Source organism: Oncorhynchus gorbuscha, linkage group LG16 (assembly GCF_021184085.1).
Source record: "Oncorhynchus gorbuscha isolate QuinsamMale2020 ecotype Even-year linkage group LG16, OgorEven_v1.0, whole genome shotgun sequence".
NCBI lineage: Eukaryota > Metazoa > Chordata > Actinopteri > Salmoniformes > Salmonidae > Oncorhynchus > Oncorhynchus gorbuscha.
Genome location: NC_060188.1, coordinates 62,133,038 through 62,150,794, shown reverse-complemented (window position 1 = coordinate 62,150,794; position 17,757 = coordinate 62,133,038). Strand labels below are relative to the sequence as shown.

The 17,757-nt window shown below is 40.8% G+C and overlaps 1 protein-coding gene across 6 annotated transcripts in view; it reads right to left on the bottom strand.

The window, feature by feature from the left end:
• ncor1 (nuclear receptor corepressor 1) overlaps positions 1-17,757 on the bottom strand; it is a 115,019-nt gene that overhangs the window by 96,765 nt on the left and 497 nt on the right. For all 6 annotated transcript variants that reach the window (XM_046303605.1, XM_046303607.1, XM_046303610.1 and 3 more), the window contains exon 2: positions 1-34. This exon is cut by the window's left edge and continues 158 nt beyond it. The gene's annotated coding sequence lies outside the window, so the exon portion shown is untranslated. The remainder of the gene's footprint in view (positions 35-17,757) is intronic.

Here is a 17,757-nt window from a genome sequence, read left to right as displayed (position 1 = left end):
GCTCAGGTTGAGCATGGCTTGAGACCCAAACCACCTGAGGAAGGACAGATGGATGATTTCATATCTGTGTCCATCTTTCTCACACAAGGAAAGGAAAGACACCCCAGGTGAGTCAGTGCTTTCGAGGCATTGTGCAGCTGCAATATTTCTGTCTGAAGAGTAAGCTGAGCTGCATCTCAACTCCAAATGGGGGAGGATAGATTATTGTGCACCATATTAGTAGTTTTGTCAGTGTCAGTCAGTAATGGATTAGGTGAAGTATCATCGTTGACCAATATCAGTCTCCACAGTCAGACTTGGTTTTCCTCTGCTAAATTATTGATTATTGAAGCCACTCCCCCCAAAATATAAACATTTTATAAAAATAAATAACAGAAATGCCTTGTTTACATAAGTATTCAGACCATTGCCAAGAGACTGAAAATTGAGCTCAGGTGCATCCTATTTCATTGATTATTTTTGAGATGTTTCTTCAATTTGGAAAAGCACACACCTTCCTATGTTAAGGTCCCACATCATGGCAAAAACCATGCCATGATGTTAAAGGAATTGTGGTTCGGAAGCACAAAGTCTCTTCCTAGAGCCGGCCACCCGGCCGAACTGAGCAATCGGAGAAGGGCCTTAGTCAGGGCCATGACCAAGAACCCAATGGTCCAAGCAGCGATTACAGCCTTGAATCTTCTTGGGTATGACACTACAAGCTTGGCACACCCGTATTTGGAGAGTTCCTCTCATTCTTCTCTGCGGATCCTCTCAAGCTATGTCAGCTTGGATGGGGAGCGTTGCTGCACAGCTATTTTCAGGTCTCTCAAGAGATGTTCGATCAGGTTTAAATCCAGGCCCTGGCTGGGCCACTCAAGGACATTCAGAGACATGTCCCGAAGCCAATCCTGTGTGGTCTTGGCTGTGCGGTTAGGGTCGTTGTCCTGTTGGAAGGTGAACCGTCGCCCCTGTGAGGTCCCGAGAGCCCTGGTGCAAGTTTTCGTCAATGATCCCTGATCCTTGCCTCAATCCTGACTAGTCTCCCAGTCCCTGCCACTGAAAAACATCCCCACAGCATGATTCTGCCACCACCATGCTTCACCATAGGGAAAGTGCAAGGTTTCCTCCAGAAGTGATGCTTGGCATTCAGGCCAAAGAGTTCAACCTTGTTTTCATCAGACCAGAGAATCTTGTTTCTCATGGTCAGAGAGTCTTTAGGTGCCTTTTGGCAAACTCCAAAAGGGCTGTCATGTGCCTTTTACTGAGGAGGGGCTTCCGTCTGGCCACTCTACCATAAAAGGCCTCAGTCAGAGTGACCATCGTGTTCTTGGTTACGTCCCTGACCAAGGCCCTTCACCCCCGACTGCTCAGTTTGGCCGGGCGGCCAGCTCTAGGAAGAGTCTTGGTCGTTCCAAACTTCTTCCATTTAAGAATGACGGAAGCCACTGTGTTCTTGGGTACATTCAATGCTCATAAATGTTTTGGTACCCTTCCCCAGATCTTTGCCTTGGCACAATCCTGTCTCGGAGCTCTACGGACAATTCCTTCAACCTCATGGCTTGGTTTTTGATCTGATATCTACTGTCAACTGTGGGACCTTATATAGACAGGTGTGTGCCTTTCAAAATCATGTACAATCAATTGAATTTACAACATGTGGAATCCAAGTTGTAGAAACATCTCAAAGATGATCAATGGAAACAGGATGCACCGGAGCTCAATTTCAAGTCCAATAGCAAAGGGTCTCAACTTATATCAATAAGGTATTTTCTGTTAGAAAATGTTGTCAGTGTAAACTTAAAACAACTAAAACCATAAAGTATGTAGAATAGATAATGGACCGATGTAGAGTACCAGTCAAAGGTTTGGACACACCTACTCATTCTAGGGTTTATTTATTTTTACTATTTTCTACATTGATGGCAAGGTGAGGTCTTGAAAACAGGGGTGCCAATCATTTTGACACCCATCTTTGAGACCAAAAAAAAAATGTGTTAAACTAAATCTATTCTTCTGAGAAATTGTATTAGCCTAGTATAAAATATATATTTTAAATTAGCATAAAATATAGCTCAGTATAAAATAAAGTCTATTTTGCTCATCTTTATCAAGGGTGCAAATTATTTTGGACCTGACTGTATATACTGTCTGCCAGTATGCAACATAGATCAGCGGTTCCAACCTTTTCCATTCCAAGGACCACCAAATCATGCTCAAAAGCGTGAAGACCACCATTTTTTAAACATAAAATATTTTGACAGTCAAACAGAGAAAATTTTATCAGGGAATGTTATAGATTAATTCCAAATTGAGCAAATTGAGAAGCAGCTGCTGAAAATGAGCTCCTACAAATATAGAAATGTACATGTTTTTAGAGTGAAGTACATTGGAAAAAAGCTAAAGAAAACTGCAAGACTGAATTGGAGGCAAAACAAGCAACAATCAAAGAAGATAGGCTTTGGAAAAGTAAGTATTTTTCATAAAATTGTACAGTTATCTTAGCTAGCTGAATTGTTTACCAGTTGCTAAGCAGTTGCTAGGGATTCTCCTGGAAGAAGCTAGCTAGCTAACAAAGAACATTAGTTAACAGAAGAAAAGAAAGACAAAATAAAGAGAGAAGAAAAAGGACATTAGTGAAACAGTCCTCTAAAAGACACAAGAGACAATAGTACAAGAAACAACGCTTCTATTGCGTTTATATTCTATGGTTTCCAAGATGGCGTAGCAGTCAGACGTCCTTTGTCCTCGTCTTGTCCCGTGTATATGTTTCCTATCTCTTTCTTTGCACATCTTTTTACATATTTTTTCTAAAAACTCAACATAAAAACACTCTCCTGCAACCAAATGTGGTGGAGATCGGTTGTTTTTTCCCCAAAAGTATTATTCACATCGTATCCGAAATCCACAACAGAAGCTAGCCAGAAGTTAACCAGCTCACAAGATAACGTTAGTATTCAGCTAACGACGGCTAGCGGTCATCAGCTATCCTTTAGCTCGGAACGCTATCGCCAGTTTTGTACAACGCGATTTTCTGTACATATCCCCGGATTTCTACCGCAAGCTCTGGACATTTACACCTGGATCTTGCAGCTAACTAGCTGCTATCCACGTGACTATTGGCTAACGTCGATTCTGGCGCCTACACCAATTATCCCGGAGCCAGCCAGCTGAAGAGTTCCATCAGCCACTCCTGGGCTACAATCACCTATCCGGAACTGTTTTACTGCCGATGTGGAGCCCTGCTAACTGCGGCCCGCTAATTGTTAGCTGTCTTGAGCATATCAGCTGCTATCTTCTTGGGCCACTATAACTAACTATTTTGACAATTGGATTGGTCCCCTCTACCACACGGAACCCACTAATCTACCGACTGAAATGCACGGGGTGGCTAAAAACAGACCATCTTCTGCTAGCTTGCTACCCATGGCTCGGCTAGCTGTGTGAATCGCCGTGACCCCAACCAACCTCACTACTCACTGGACCCTTCCGATCACTCGGCTAAGCATGCCTCTCCTCAGTGTCAATATGCCTTGTCCATTGCAGTTCTGGTTAGTGTTTATTGGCTAATTTCACTGTAGAGCCTCTAGCCCTGCTCATTATACCTTATACAACCCTTCAGTTCCACCACCCACACATGCGATGACGTCACCTGTTTTCAATGATGTTTATAAAGACAATATCTCTCATTATCACTCAATGCCTAGGTTTACCTCCACTGTATTCACATCCCACCATACCTTTGTCTGTACACTATACCTTGAATCTATTTTAATCGCCCCCAGAAACCTGCTCCTTTTACTCTTTGTTCCGGGCGTCCAACACGTCCAATTCTCATGGCTTTTAGCAGTACCCTTATCCTACTCCTCCTCTGTGCCTCTGGCGATGTAGAGGTGAATCCAGGCCCTGCAGTGCCACGCTCCACTCCTATTCCCCAGGCGCTCTCTTTTGATGACTTCTGTAACCGTAAAAGCCCTGGTTTCATGCATGTTAACATTAGAAGCCTCCTCCCTAAGATTGTTTTATTCACTGCTTTAGCACACTCTGCCAACCCGGATGTCTTAGCCGTGTCTGAATCCTGGCTTAGGAAGACCACCAATAACTCTGAAATCCCCAACTACAACATTTTCAGACTAGATAGAATGGCCAAAGGGGGCGGTGCTGCAATCTACTGCAGAGATAGCCTGCAGAGTTCTGTCCTACTATCCAGGTCTGTGCCCAAACAACTACTTTTAAAAATCTACCTATTTAAAAACAAGTCTCTCACTGTTGCCGCCTGCTATAGACCACCCTCTGCCCCAGCTGTGCTCTGGATACCATATGTAAACTGAATGCCCCCCATTTATCATCAGAGCTCGTGCTGTTAGGTGACCTAAACTGTGACATGCTTTTAACACCCGGCCATCCTACAATCTAAGCTTGATGCCCTCAATCTTACACAAATTATCAATGAACCTACCAGGAACAACCCCAAAGCCGTAAACACGGGCACCCTCATATATATCATCATAACCAACTTGCCCTCTAAAGACACCTCTGCTGTTTTCAACCAAGATCTCAGCGATCACTGACTAATTGACTGCATCCGTAATGGGTCAGCGGTCAAAAAACATCCACTCATTACTATCAAACGCTCCCTGAAACATCGCCCCACTTCTAATTGACCTGGCCCGGGAATCCTGGAAGGATATCGACCTCATCCCGTCAGTAGAGGATGCCTGGTTATTTATTTTAAATGCCTTCCTCGCCATCTTAAATAAGCATGCCCCATTCAAGAAATATACAAACAGGAACAGATATAGCCCTTGTTTCTCTCCAGACCTGACTGACCTTAACCAACACAAAAACATCCGCTGGCGTTCTGCATTAACATCGAACAGCCCCCGTGATATGCAACTTTTTAGGGAAGTTAGAAACCAATATTTACAGGCAGTTAGAAAAGCCCAGGCTAGCTTTTTCAAGCAGAAATTTGCATCCTGCAACACAAACTCAAAAAAGTTATGGGACATGGAGAATAAGAGCACCTCCTCCCAGCTGCCCACTACACTAAGGATAGGAAACTCTGTCACCGCCAATAAATCCACTATAATTGAGAATTTCAATAAGGATTTTTTCAAAGGGGGGGACACTCTTGACCCAAACTGCTACAGACCTATACAACCCTGCCTTTCTAAGGTCTTCGAAAGCCAAGTTAACAAACAGATCACAGACCATTTCGAATCCCACTGTACCTTCCCCCGCTATGCAATCTGGTTTCAGAGCTGGTCATGGGTGCACTTCAGACACGCTCAAGGTTCTAAACGATATCTTAACCGCCATCGATAAGAAACAATACTGTGCAGCCGTATTCATTGACCTGGCCAAGGCTTTCAACTCTGTCAATCACCACATTCTTATCGGCAGACTCAACAGCCTTGGTTTTTCAAATTATTGCCTCGCCTGGTTTACCAACTACTTCTCAGACAGAGTTCAGTGTGTCAAACCTGAGGGCCTGTTGTCCGGGCCTCTGACAGTCTATGGGGGTGCCCCATGGTTCAATACTTGGGCGACTCTCTTCTCTGTATATATCAATAATGTCGCTCTTGCTGCTGGTGAGGCTCTGATCCACCTCTATACAGATGACACCATTCTGTATACTTCTGGCTCTTCTTTGGACACTGTGTTAACAACCCTCCAGATGAGCTTCAATACCATACAACTCTCCTTCCATGGCCTCCAACTGCTCTTAAATACAAGTAAAAACTAAATGCATCCTCTTCAACCGATCGCTGCCTGCACCTGTCCAGCATCACTACTCTGGACGGTTCTGACTTAGAATATGTGGACAACTACAAATACCTGTTATGTTATGGTTAGACTGTAAACTCTCCTTCCAGACTCACATAAAATGTCTCTAATCCAAAGTTAAATCTAGAATCGGCTTCCTATTTTGCAGCAAAGCATCCTTCGCTCATGCTGCCAAACATACCCTCGTAAAACTGACCATCTTACCGATCCTCGAATTTGGCAATGTCATTTACAAAATAGCCTCCAACACCCTACTCAACAAATTGGATTCAGTCTATCACAGTGCCATCCGTTTTGTCAACAAAGCCCCATATACTACCCACCACTGCGACGTGTACGCTCTCGTTGGCTGGCCCTCGCTTCATACTCATCGCCAAACCCACTGGCTCCAGGTAATCTACAAGACCCTGCTAGGTAAAGTCCCGCCTTATCTTTGCATGCTGGTAACCATAGCTGCACCCACCCGTATCACGCGTTCCAGCAGGTATATCTCACTTGTCACCCCCAAAGCCAATTTCTACTTTGGCCACCTCTCCGTCCTCTCCAACTGGAAACACTTCTCTCCCTCACTAGCTTAAACTTCTTATGGCTGGGGAGCAGTATTGAGTAGTTTGGATGAATAAGGTGCCCAGAGTAAACTCCCTGCAACTCAGGCCAAGAAGCATATTATGCATATGCATAATATTAGTAGATTTGGATAGAAAACACTCTGAAGTTCCTAAAACTGTTTGAATGATGTCTGTGAGTATAACAGAACTCATATGGCTGGCAAAAAACCTGAGACAAAATCCAACCAGGAAGTGTGAAATCTGAGGTTTGTGGTTTTTCAACTCTTTGCCTATCCAAGACTGTGTAAATTTGGTCCGATTGCTCTACCTAAGGCTTCCACTAGATGTCAACAGTCTTTAGAACCTTGTTTGAGGCTTCTACTGTGAAGGAGGAGAGAATGAGAGCTGTGAGGTCTGGTACCAAGGCCATAATCTCAGTCAGGCATGCGCACGTGAGAGGTAGCTGCGTTCCATTGCATTTCTAAAGACAAAAGGAATTCTCCGGTTGAAACATTATTGAAAATTTATGTTAAAAACATTCTAAAGATTGATTCTATACATCGTTTGACATGTTTCTACGAAATGTAACAGATCTTTTTGACTTTTCATTTGGACAAACAAAAATGAGGTATTTGGACATAAATGGACTTTATCGAACAAAACAAACATTTATTGTGGAACTGGGATTCCTGGGAGTGCATTCTGATGAAGATCATCAAAGTTAATATGTATAATGCTATTTCTGACTTCTATTGACTCCACAACATGGCGGGTATCTGTATGGCTGTTTTTGTGTCTGAGCGCCATACTCAGATTATTGCATGGTGTGCTTTTTCCGTCGTTTAAAAAAAATCTGACACAGCGGTTGCATTAAGGAGAAGTTTATCTAAAGTTCCATGCATAACCCTTGTATCTTTTATCAATCCCGTAAGAAGTTAACTTCTCGGATATAGGGGGCGCTCTTTTAATTTATGGATAAAAAAACATTCCCGTTTTAAACAAGATATTTTGTCATGAAAAGATGCTTGAATATGCATACAATTGACAGCTTTGGAAAGAAAACACTCTGGTGTTTCCAAAACTGCAAAGATATTGTCTGTGAGTGCCACAGAACTAATGCTACAGGCGAAACCAAGACTAAATTTCATACAGGAAGTGCCCCAGATTTTGAATGCGCTGTGTTCCAATGTCTCCTTATATGGCTGTGTATGGGTCACGAATGAGCTTAGACTTTCTGTCGTTTCCCCAAGGTGTCGACAGCATTGTGACGTATTTGTAGGCAAATCATTGGAAGATTGACCTTAACCTCTTGAAGCTATGGGGGCGCTATTTCATTATTGGATAAAAAAAATTGTCACGAAAAGATGCTCGACTATGCATATAAATTGCCAGCGTTGGAAAGAAAAAAACTCTTGACGTTTTCAAAACTGCAAAGATATTATCTATGAGTGCCCCAGAACTGATCTCACAGGCGAAACCAAGATGAAACTTCAAACAGGAAATGATCAGGATTTTTGACGCTCTGTTCTACTAACATCTCCTTATATGGCTGTGAATATGCTGTGAACGAGCTTATGCGCTCTGCTGTTCGTCCAAGATGTCTGCAGCATTGTGACGTATTTGTAGGCATATCATTGGAAGATTGGCCATAAGAGACTACATTTGCCAGGGGGCCGTCCGGTGTCCTTTGTCTAAGTCAGTGCGTAATTCCCAGTGGCAATCCTTGTACCATGCGATACAGAAGGAGACTCATACTTCCAGGTACCATGCGATACAGAAGGAGACTCATACTTCCAGGAACGATACATCATCGAAGAGATATGTGAAAAACACCTTGAGGATTGGTTCTAAACAACGTTTGCCGTGTTTCAGTTGATATTATGGAGTTAATTTGGAAAAAAGTTTGGTGTTTGGATAACTGAATTTTCTGTTTTTTTTGGTAGCCAAACGTGACGCATCAAACGGACCGATTACTCCTGCACAAAAAATCTTTCAGGAAAAACTGAACATTTGCTATCTAACTGAGAGTCTCCTCATTGAAAACATCCGAAGTTCTTCAAAGGTAAATGATTTATTGAATGTTTTTGCTGGTTTTTGTGAAAATGTTGCCTGCTAAATGCTATGTTGCCTGGTAGAGAAGCATATTTTTGAAAATCTGAGATGACAGTGTTGTTAATGCTAAATGCTAACGCTCCTCATTGAAAACATCCAAAGTTCTAAATTTCTAAATGCTAGTTTGCTATCTAACTGCTATGGTAAATTATTTTATCAATGCTTTTCTTGTTTTTGTGAAAATGCTAGGCTTAATGCTATGCTAGAAGCATATTTTATTTTGAAAATCTGAGATGACAGTGTTGTTAACAAAAGGCTAATAAGGTATATTTCTTTCATTTGCATGAATAGTTAGTCTTGATAATGAGCTCCCAGAGCAGCACCAGTCTTCAGAGCAACTCACAAATCACTGCACCTGTACATAGCCCATCTATAAATAGCCCAAACAACTACCTCTTCCCCTACTATATTTATTTATTTTGCTTCTTTGCACCCCAGTATTTCTACTTTGCACACTCATCTATTGTCAAATCTACCATTCCAGTATTTTAATTGCTATATTGTATTTACTTCGCCACCATGGCCTATTTATTGCCTTTACCTACCTTATCTCACCTCATTTGCTCACATTGTATATAGACTTATTTTTCTACTGTATTATTGACTGTATGTTTGTTTTACTCCATGTGTAACTCTGTGTTGTTATGTGTCAAACTGCTTTGCTTTATGTTGGCCAGGTCACAGTTGTAAATGAGAACTTGTTCTCAACTTGCCTACCTGGTTAAATAAAGGTGAAATACATTTACAATTAAAAACACCAACACCAGTAGTAATCCACTTTTTCGAGTAGAAAGACGATGGCCAGATGTTACCCAATGCAACATCACAACCACCATAAAAATATTGAATGAGTCTTCCACTTCCCTCATTCATATCAATAAGTCATACTTTTAGTAAAAGTATGATATATTTGGGCTTGAAATAACTGCCCGCTTCAAGCAAATGTGCCAATGACGTGTCTTTTCCTATGCAATGGCAAGTCAATTATTTTTTGCCTATGTTTTTTTGTTTCAGGGCTGGGTTTTATTTGAATGGTACCATACCACCCACCAGCATGGCATTGTTTATTATTCATAACCACCTGCAAAGTTTGCAAGTTGTGACTGCTTAGCTAAATAATAGAATCTTTGGATACAGCAAAGATGGTGGATAAATTATGATGGTTCACTCAGACCATTTACCATTGAAAAAAAAATTGTTGGTTCCGATCTACTTAACGGGGTGGCTCTCCCATAGACACTAATGGAATAGCAGCTGGGTCTGGTCTAGTTAGTTCATTGACTTTCTTCTGTCTCTGGCTCAATGGCTGGCTAAGCCATGGTGAAAATTAAGTGGTGCAAACTTGTATTTTTGCACCTCCACTTTTTTACCAGCAAATTTCATCATCCATTGGAAATTTGTCAAGTTTCACTTATTTTTGTGCTAGTCTAAAAATAGACGGTAGAATTGCGTGATACGATTTCATTTTAGATGTCGATTATGGTAGCCCCCAAACCTCTCTGATTCAGAGGGGTTGGGTTAAATGCGGAAGACACATTTCCATTGAATGCATTCTGTTGGACAATAGGCATGGTTTGGGTAGGCTGCTAGTCTTTCTGAAATAATTATTTTCACTTGACTTACAGTATGCTTGTCCGAACTGAAATGGCGCTCACATAGCTTTAGAGTTGTCCCCGACAATAACAAAAACTTGGGTTGACCTAAAGTAGTCTGGTCAATGTTTAAATGTGTATTTTTTCATATATTGTAAGTCGCTCTGGATAAGAGCGTCTGCTAAATGACTTAAATGTAAATATACAGACACACCTTAGGTGTCTATATGCATTGAGCTTGTCTGATGCTTAAGCTCTTTGTTTGATGAAATAAGAAACAAATAACTCAAGAGGGATCCAGAGATCAAGATAACCAGAAGAAGAAAATAAAAAAACCTGACCCAACCATTCTCCTGCAGATTCTGCCGTTACTCTCCTGAAGTTGCCGGTAATGGGCTACATAAGTCGGCTGCACTCTTTCATGTGGAATGCCAATTTTTCTTACCGTTTCTACCGATCTGAGTGGAAGTTATGGTTTTCATATGCACATTTTCATTTAATTTGTAACGTCTTTGTGACGCAGAATCATTGTCATGTTGTTAATTAATTCTACCAACCTAAAAGTCACTTCTATTGCCAACTATGTAAAAATTAACTAGAAAAAGCCAACAAATCTAAACATTGCAGCCTGCAGGTAGAACTGATAAAAATAGATATCCTATAAATCACATTGGCTATGCATGGCCTGTCTGCAACGAACTTGAAACAAATATTAACTTGGGTCCAGCCTGAAGCTTGAGCTAGCAAACTTGCAACAGTTTATAAAATATTCTGGGCTGTCAGAGTTTCCTGCGCCAGTGAGCTCAGAACAGACACAGCTGTAGGCTATTTGCGCAAGGGATAACGAGTAATCAGGTAGGCCTATTTTATGTCGTTTCCACTGGATCAAAGCATGACGTTTTTCCCTTTCATGCAGAGTGGTTATCTAAATGGGGAGAGCTGGAAAGATTTTTCAAATAAATTAAGGAACTATTGTCATTCTCAATGGATGTAAAAACAGACTTAGTGTGCTTGCTGTTTAAGGAGAAGAAAACATTACATTCAGAGGCTCCACAGCTCAATAGTGGTTGTGCGTTAAGCCAATCAGATCCCCAAATGTGCACATTTATATGCCTCCATTTGCAGGCAGGCCAGGTAGCCTATAGGCCTTCTTCTAAGCATAAATTATGTGTGTGATCTTACTCAACATTGATAGGAGCACTCCAAACAAAAAGACAATGACTAAATTGAAAAAACACAAAAAGGCAATGAAATAAACCAAAACTTGTTTCACACAAGTGAAGCAAAGGTTGTGCACTCTGCGAGTAATGTGTCCAGTCCGACAATGAGAATGGTAAAAGACTAATAATAAATAATATATTGAATGCATTAACAGAAATTACCGTAACCAAACAAACATTGGAAATTAGAAATTATAGGAATTAACAGCAAATGTACTACAGTGGAAGTCGGAAGTATACATACAACCACTCCACAAATTTCTTGTTAACCTGTTACTCCTACCCCCTACTTTTTCAAACATTCTGTTTAAAAAAATCACGCAACATTTCAGCACCCTGCTACTCATGCCAGGAATATAGTATATGCATATGATTAGTATGTGTGGATAGAAAACACTCAGACGTTTATAAAACTGTTTAAATCACGGCTGTGACTATAACAGAACGTGCGTTTCATCGAAAAGTGCAGGAAAATCTGATCACTGAAAATGGAAAAATATATCCATGCGCCACTTCAACCGATTGATAAAGGTGAACCACATTAAATGGGGCCGAGGTTGCAATACCTACAGCTTCCACACGATGTCAAGTCTTGTCATTTGCCTAGGCTTTGTTTCTTGGTCAAACGAACAAGAGACAGCCCATTTCTTCAGGTCTCTGACCGGATATTTTGGTTGAGATTTACCCGGACATTACTTCCAGACGGACAGCTATAGAATATACATCGCCTCGTGATCAATTTGATCGCTTATTAACGTTTACTAATACCTAAAGTTGCATTACAAAAGTATTTCGAAGTGTTTTGTGAAAGTTTATCGTCGACTTTTTTAATTTAAAAAATTGACGTTACGTTATAAAACACAATTTTTTTCGTTGATCACACAGTCTTCAGATCGATATCTAGGCTATATATGGACCGATTTAATCGGAAAAAAAGACCCAATAGTGTTTATGGGACATCTAGGAGTGCCAACAAAGAAGATGGTCAAAGGTAATGAATGTTTCATATTTTATTTGTGCGTTTTGTGTAGCGCCGACAATGCTAATTATTTTGTTTACGTCCCCTGCGGGTCTTTTGGGGTGTTACATGCTATCAGATAATAGCTTCTCATGCTTTCGCCGAAAAGCATTTTAAAAATCTGACTTGTTGCCTGGATTCACAACGAGTGTAGCTTTAATTCAATACCCTGCATGTGTATTTTAATGAACGTTTGAGTTTTAACGAGTGCTATTAGCATTTAGCGTAGCGCATTTGCATTTCCAAGTCTGGTTCATCCTTGGGGGCAATTTTCAAGCACTCGAAGGTACCACGTTCATCTGTACAAACAATAGTACGCAGGTATAAGCACCATGGGACCACGCAGCCGTCATACTGCTCAGGAAGGAGACGAGTTCTGTCTCCTAGAGATGAATGTACTTTGGTGCAAATCAATCCCAGAACAGCAGCAAAGGACCTTGTGAAGATGTTGGAGGAAACAGGTACAAAAGTATCTATATCCACAGTAAAACGAGTCCTATATCGACATAACCTGAAAGGCCCCTAAGCAAGGAAGGTTACTAGTCCAACGCTCTAACCACTAGGCTACGCTGCCTTAGCGAGCTAATGAAAGTGCTGACCCCAATTAATCGATTGTTTGGCCGACAGGCTATTGGTTGACCAAGTTTTTAAAAAATTTGTAGAGCAGTAGAAAATATATTTTTTAATGGCACACAAGACACCTATCTCGAGTGAACTAATCCATTGCGGATGGCACAGTCCAAGAAGAACAGGCAGTTAACCTACTGTTCCCAGGCAGTCATTGAAAATAAGAATATGTTCTTAACTGACTTGCCTGGTTAAATAAAGGTCAAATTTAAATAAATAAAATAAAAATAAAAAAAATGTAAAGGTTAGCATGAAAGCTAGTTACACTGGCAGCTGGCAGTCAGTGCCCGGTGTGTTTCTCTGCTACATGTGGAAATCACAACGTTCCCACACCCAATTTCTGAATTGATATTAGTAGCCTGCGTCAATCTCCAATTTGTAACCTGAGGCTGCATTCATTGTAACTGGGGATTTTAACAAGGCTAATCTGAAAACAAGACTCCCAAAATTGTATCAGCATATCAATTGCGCATCCAGGGCTGGTAAAACCTTGGATCATTGCTATTCTAACTTCCGACGCATATAAGGCCCTCCCTCGTCCTTCTTTCGGAAAAGCTGACCACGACTCCATTTTGTTGCTCCCTGCCTACAGACAGAAACTAAAACAAGAAGCTCCAGCGCTCAGGTCTGTTCAACGCTGGTCCGACCAATCTGATTCCACACTCCAAGACTGCTTTGATCACGTGGACTGGGATATGTTCCGCATTGCTTCCAACAACAACATTGACGAATACGCTGATTCGGTGAGCAAGTTCATTAGAAAGTGCATTGACGATGTCATTCCCATAGCAACGATTAAAACATTCCCAAACCAGAAACCGTGGATTGATGGCAGCATTCGCGTGAAACTGAAAGCGCGTACCACTGATTTTAACCAAGGAAAGGTGACCGGAAACATGACAGAATACAAACAATGTAGCTATTCCCGCCGCAATCAAACAAGCTAAGCGTCAGTATAGAGACAAAGTAGAGTCACAATTCAACGGCTCAGACACAAGAGGTATGTGGCAGGGCCTACAGTCAATCACGGATTACAAAAGGAAAACCAGCCCCGTCTCGGACCAGGATGTCTTTCTTCCAGGCAGACTAAATAACTTTTTTGCCCGCTTTGAGGACAATACAGTGCCACTGACACGGCCCGCAACCAAACTGCAGCCGACGTGAGTAAAACATTTAAACGTGTTAACCATCGCAAGTCTGCAGGCCCAGCCGCGTCCTCAGAGCACCAGCTGGCTGGTGTGTTTACAGACATATTCAATCAATCCTTATCCCAGTCTGCTGTTCCCACATGCTTCAAGAGGGCCACCATTGTCCCTGTTCCCAAGAAAGCTAAGGTAACTGAGCTAAACGACTACCGCCCCGTAGCACTCACCTCCGTCATCATTAAGTGCTTTGAGAGACTTGCACTGTTTATGACTTCAAACCTATCAACTCCCGAGATGAGGCTGGTGTGACCGAAGTGAAATGGCTGGCTAGTTGGCGCGCGCTAATAGCGTTTCAAACTTCACTCGCTCTGAGCCTTGGAGTGGATGTTCCCCTTGCTCTGCATGGGTAACAATGCTTCGATGTTGTGGCTGTTGTCATTGTGTTGCTGGTTCGAGCCCAGGGAGGAGCGAGGAGAGGGACGGAGGCTATACTGTTACACTGGCAATACTAAAGTGCCTATAAGAACATCCAATAGTCAAAGGTTAATGAAATACAAATGGTATAGAGGGAAATAGTCCTATAATTACTACAACCTAAAACTTCTTACCTGGGAATATTGAAGACTCATGTTAAAAGGAACCACCAGCTTTCATATGTTCTCATGTTCTGAGCAAGGAACTGAAACGTTAGCTTTCTTACATAGCACATATTGCACTTTTACTTTCTTCTTCAACACTTTGTTTTTGCATTATTTAAACCAAATTGAACATGTTTCATTATCTACTTGAGGCTAAATTGATTTTATTTATGTATTATATTAAGTTAAAATAAGTGTTCATTCAGTATTGTTGTAATTGTCATTATTACAAATATTTGTATTTTTTTATTAATCTGCCAATTAATCCGTATCGGCTTTTTTTGGTCCTCCAATAATCGGTATCGGCGCTGAAAAACATAATCGGTCGAAGTCTACGCTATATCATCTACTGCATCTTTATGTAATACATGTATCACTAGCCACTTTAAACTATGCCACTTTGTTTACATACCCTACATTACTCATCTCATATGTATATACTGTAGTCGATACTATCTACTGCATCTTGCCTATGCCGCTATGCCGTTCCATGTACCATCACTCATTCATATATGTTTATGTACATATTATTTATCCCTTTACACTTGTGTGTATAAGGAAGTAGTTTTGGAATTGTTAGGTTAGATTACTCGTTGGTTATTACTGCATTGTCGGAAATAGAAGCACAAACATTTCGCTACACTTGCATTAACATCTGCTAACCATGTGTATATGACAAATAAATTTGATTTGAACCTAAACAAGAATTTCCACTTTAGGACAGGAATTACCTGAAATGTGTGGCAACTTGAGGTGGGCCTTTGAAGTCTTATTATGATTAATATTATAAACAATACGCACTTACGTCAAATGTATTACAATACCAGTAATACTGCCAACTTACATTATTGTGAGAAGAAAGAAAATGTGAACAAAAATGTAGCTGACCACCTGCAGTAACCCCGTGGACCACAGGTTGAAAATCACTAGCATAGACAAGCATCCATCAATGGCCTATATATCTGTCTGGACGGTAGCAGTGTTGTAGGAGGCTGCTGCAAGGGTCAAGCCCAACATAAGTATTAACAGAGGGGCTCTCTGGAGCAAACCTCATTGTGGAGGGCAAACCTCCTTGTCCAATAAAAAGAGCACACTACAAACAAAACATTTTGAATTGCCATGCTTTAATGTACACTACCGCTCAAAAGTTTGGGGTCAGTTAGAAATGCCCTTGGTTTTGAAAGAAAAGCTAATGTTCTTGTCCATTAAAATAACATCAAATTGATCTGAAATACAGTGTAGACATTGTTAATGGGCAAAAGAACACAGACACCGGACAGGCCAGCATCCTGGAGTCACCCCTTTACTGTTGAGACTGGTGTTTTGCGGGTACTATTTAATGAAGCTGCCAGTTGAGGACTTGTGAGGTGTCTGTTTTTCAAACTAGACACTCTAATGTACTTGTCCTCTTGCTCAGTTGTGCACCGGGGCCTCCCACTCCTCTTTCTATTCTGGTTAGAGGCAGTTCGCACTGTTATTATATTATTTTAAAAATGGACAAAAAAAGTGATTTTCATTCAAAAAGAAGGACATTTGTAAGTGACCCAAACTTTTGAACAGTAGTGTAATTTAGAACAGAAAAAAAACTCCTTACACCGAAGGTCCCCATCTTCCTTTTCGGAGTTACACTAATGCAGATGACAGCCTGTACAGATTAAATTTGAGAGGGAAAGCCTGAATGTTTATCTGATGTCCTCTGAAATAATAATAATAATAATAATAATAATAATAATAATAATAATAATATATGCCATTTAGCAGACGCTTTTATCCAAAGCGACTTACAGTCATGTGTGCATACATTAATCTAGGATTTGTCAAAAACATCTTGTTACACAGGTGTCATCCAGACTGACATGGCGAAGACAAGAATGACAAGACACATTTTGTTGTCAGGATTAATCTGCCAGACAAATCCTGAACTGTTGTGCATCTCTAATGTCATGCTGCTTCCCTAAAAAAAAATAGGCAATTCTTGAAGGGAACCAAATCGCCACAGTTGCTCTCCAAAGTTGCAGTTGCCTATGAGCTTTTCCTTCAAATGCATAAACAATAAATTGGCATAAAATACCCTGCAGAAACACTGATTTCATACTTGAAATGACACATTACCTAGACTATGATGAAACAGGGATCCTCAAATCCACCCCTCTTATGATTGTGAACAATCTCTGATACAACTTGGATATAGGCTACAGAAACCAAAATGCACTAGCCGGAGGTGGCAGCTTTCCCCAGTGCGTTTTTGATGCTTGTTCTACATGCCCACAAGGATGGCACAATAATTATCTTCCATCAGGCTGTGTCATCTTCCTGCCAAGAATTTAGCAACAGATAAAACCTAAGGCAATGCAACGTCACAACCGCCAATAAGAATATTGAATGAGTCTCTTCCACTTCCCTCATTCCTATATTTTTTTACATAAAATGTAACGTTCGATAAAATAGTAAAACTGACAACCAATGAGGCCATATTATCGGAGCCGATGAGACAGGTCAAGTGTGCACTTCATAAATAAACTGGATGATCTGAGTCTGCATCTTTAGGCCAGCTGACATTAGAGGACTTGGTTCACATTCTACTCAATACTGAGTTGGTCATCAATACAGAACATATCTAATACGCCTCTTATTATCGTTTAGTACCAGTTTGTTGACAGACAGGACCAGATGTTGAATTGTAGTTGCAAGGGAAAAACGTATTGTTCAGGCTGAATAAATAACAAGCACTGATTGCAACAAACCACACTGAATATGATATTAGAGCAATGTATTGACTAAACATGCTGTCTCCGTGAAAGATTCAAATAGTTACTTGTGTGTTTGTTGGTGATGCTGGTTATACAGATGTTTACAATTACTAGCTAGTTTGTAATCATGTTAGCGAGCTGACTTACATGATGACATGATTGCCTAGCTAGCTAGTTTGCGCATAACGTTTACGTTACAAGCTAGAAATATAACCTTCACATCATCTCTGAAAATAAATGACTTACTACGATTGTCTAAAACGATTGAGCTAGTTAATTTAACACAAGATTACAGCTGCAAACATTAGTAGCAACTTGGCATAGGCAATGCTCACTGCAGT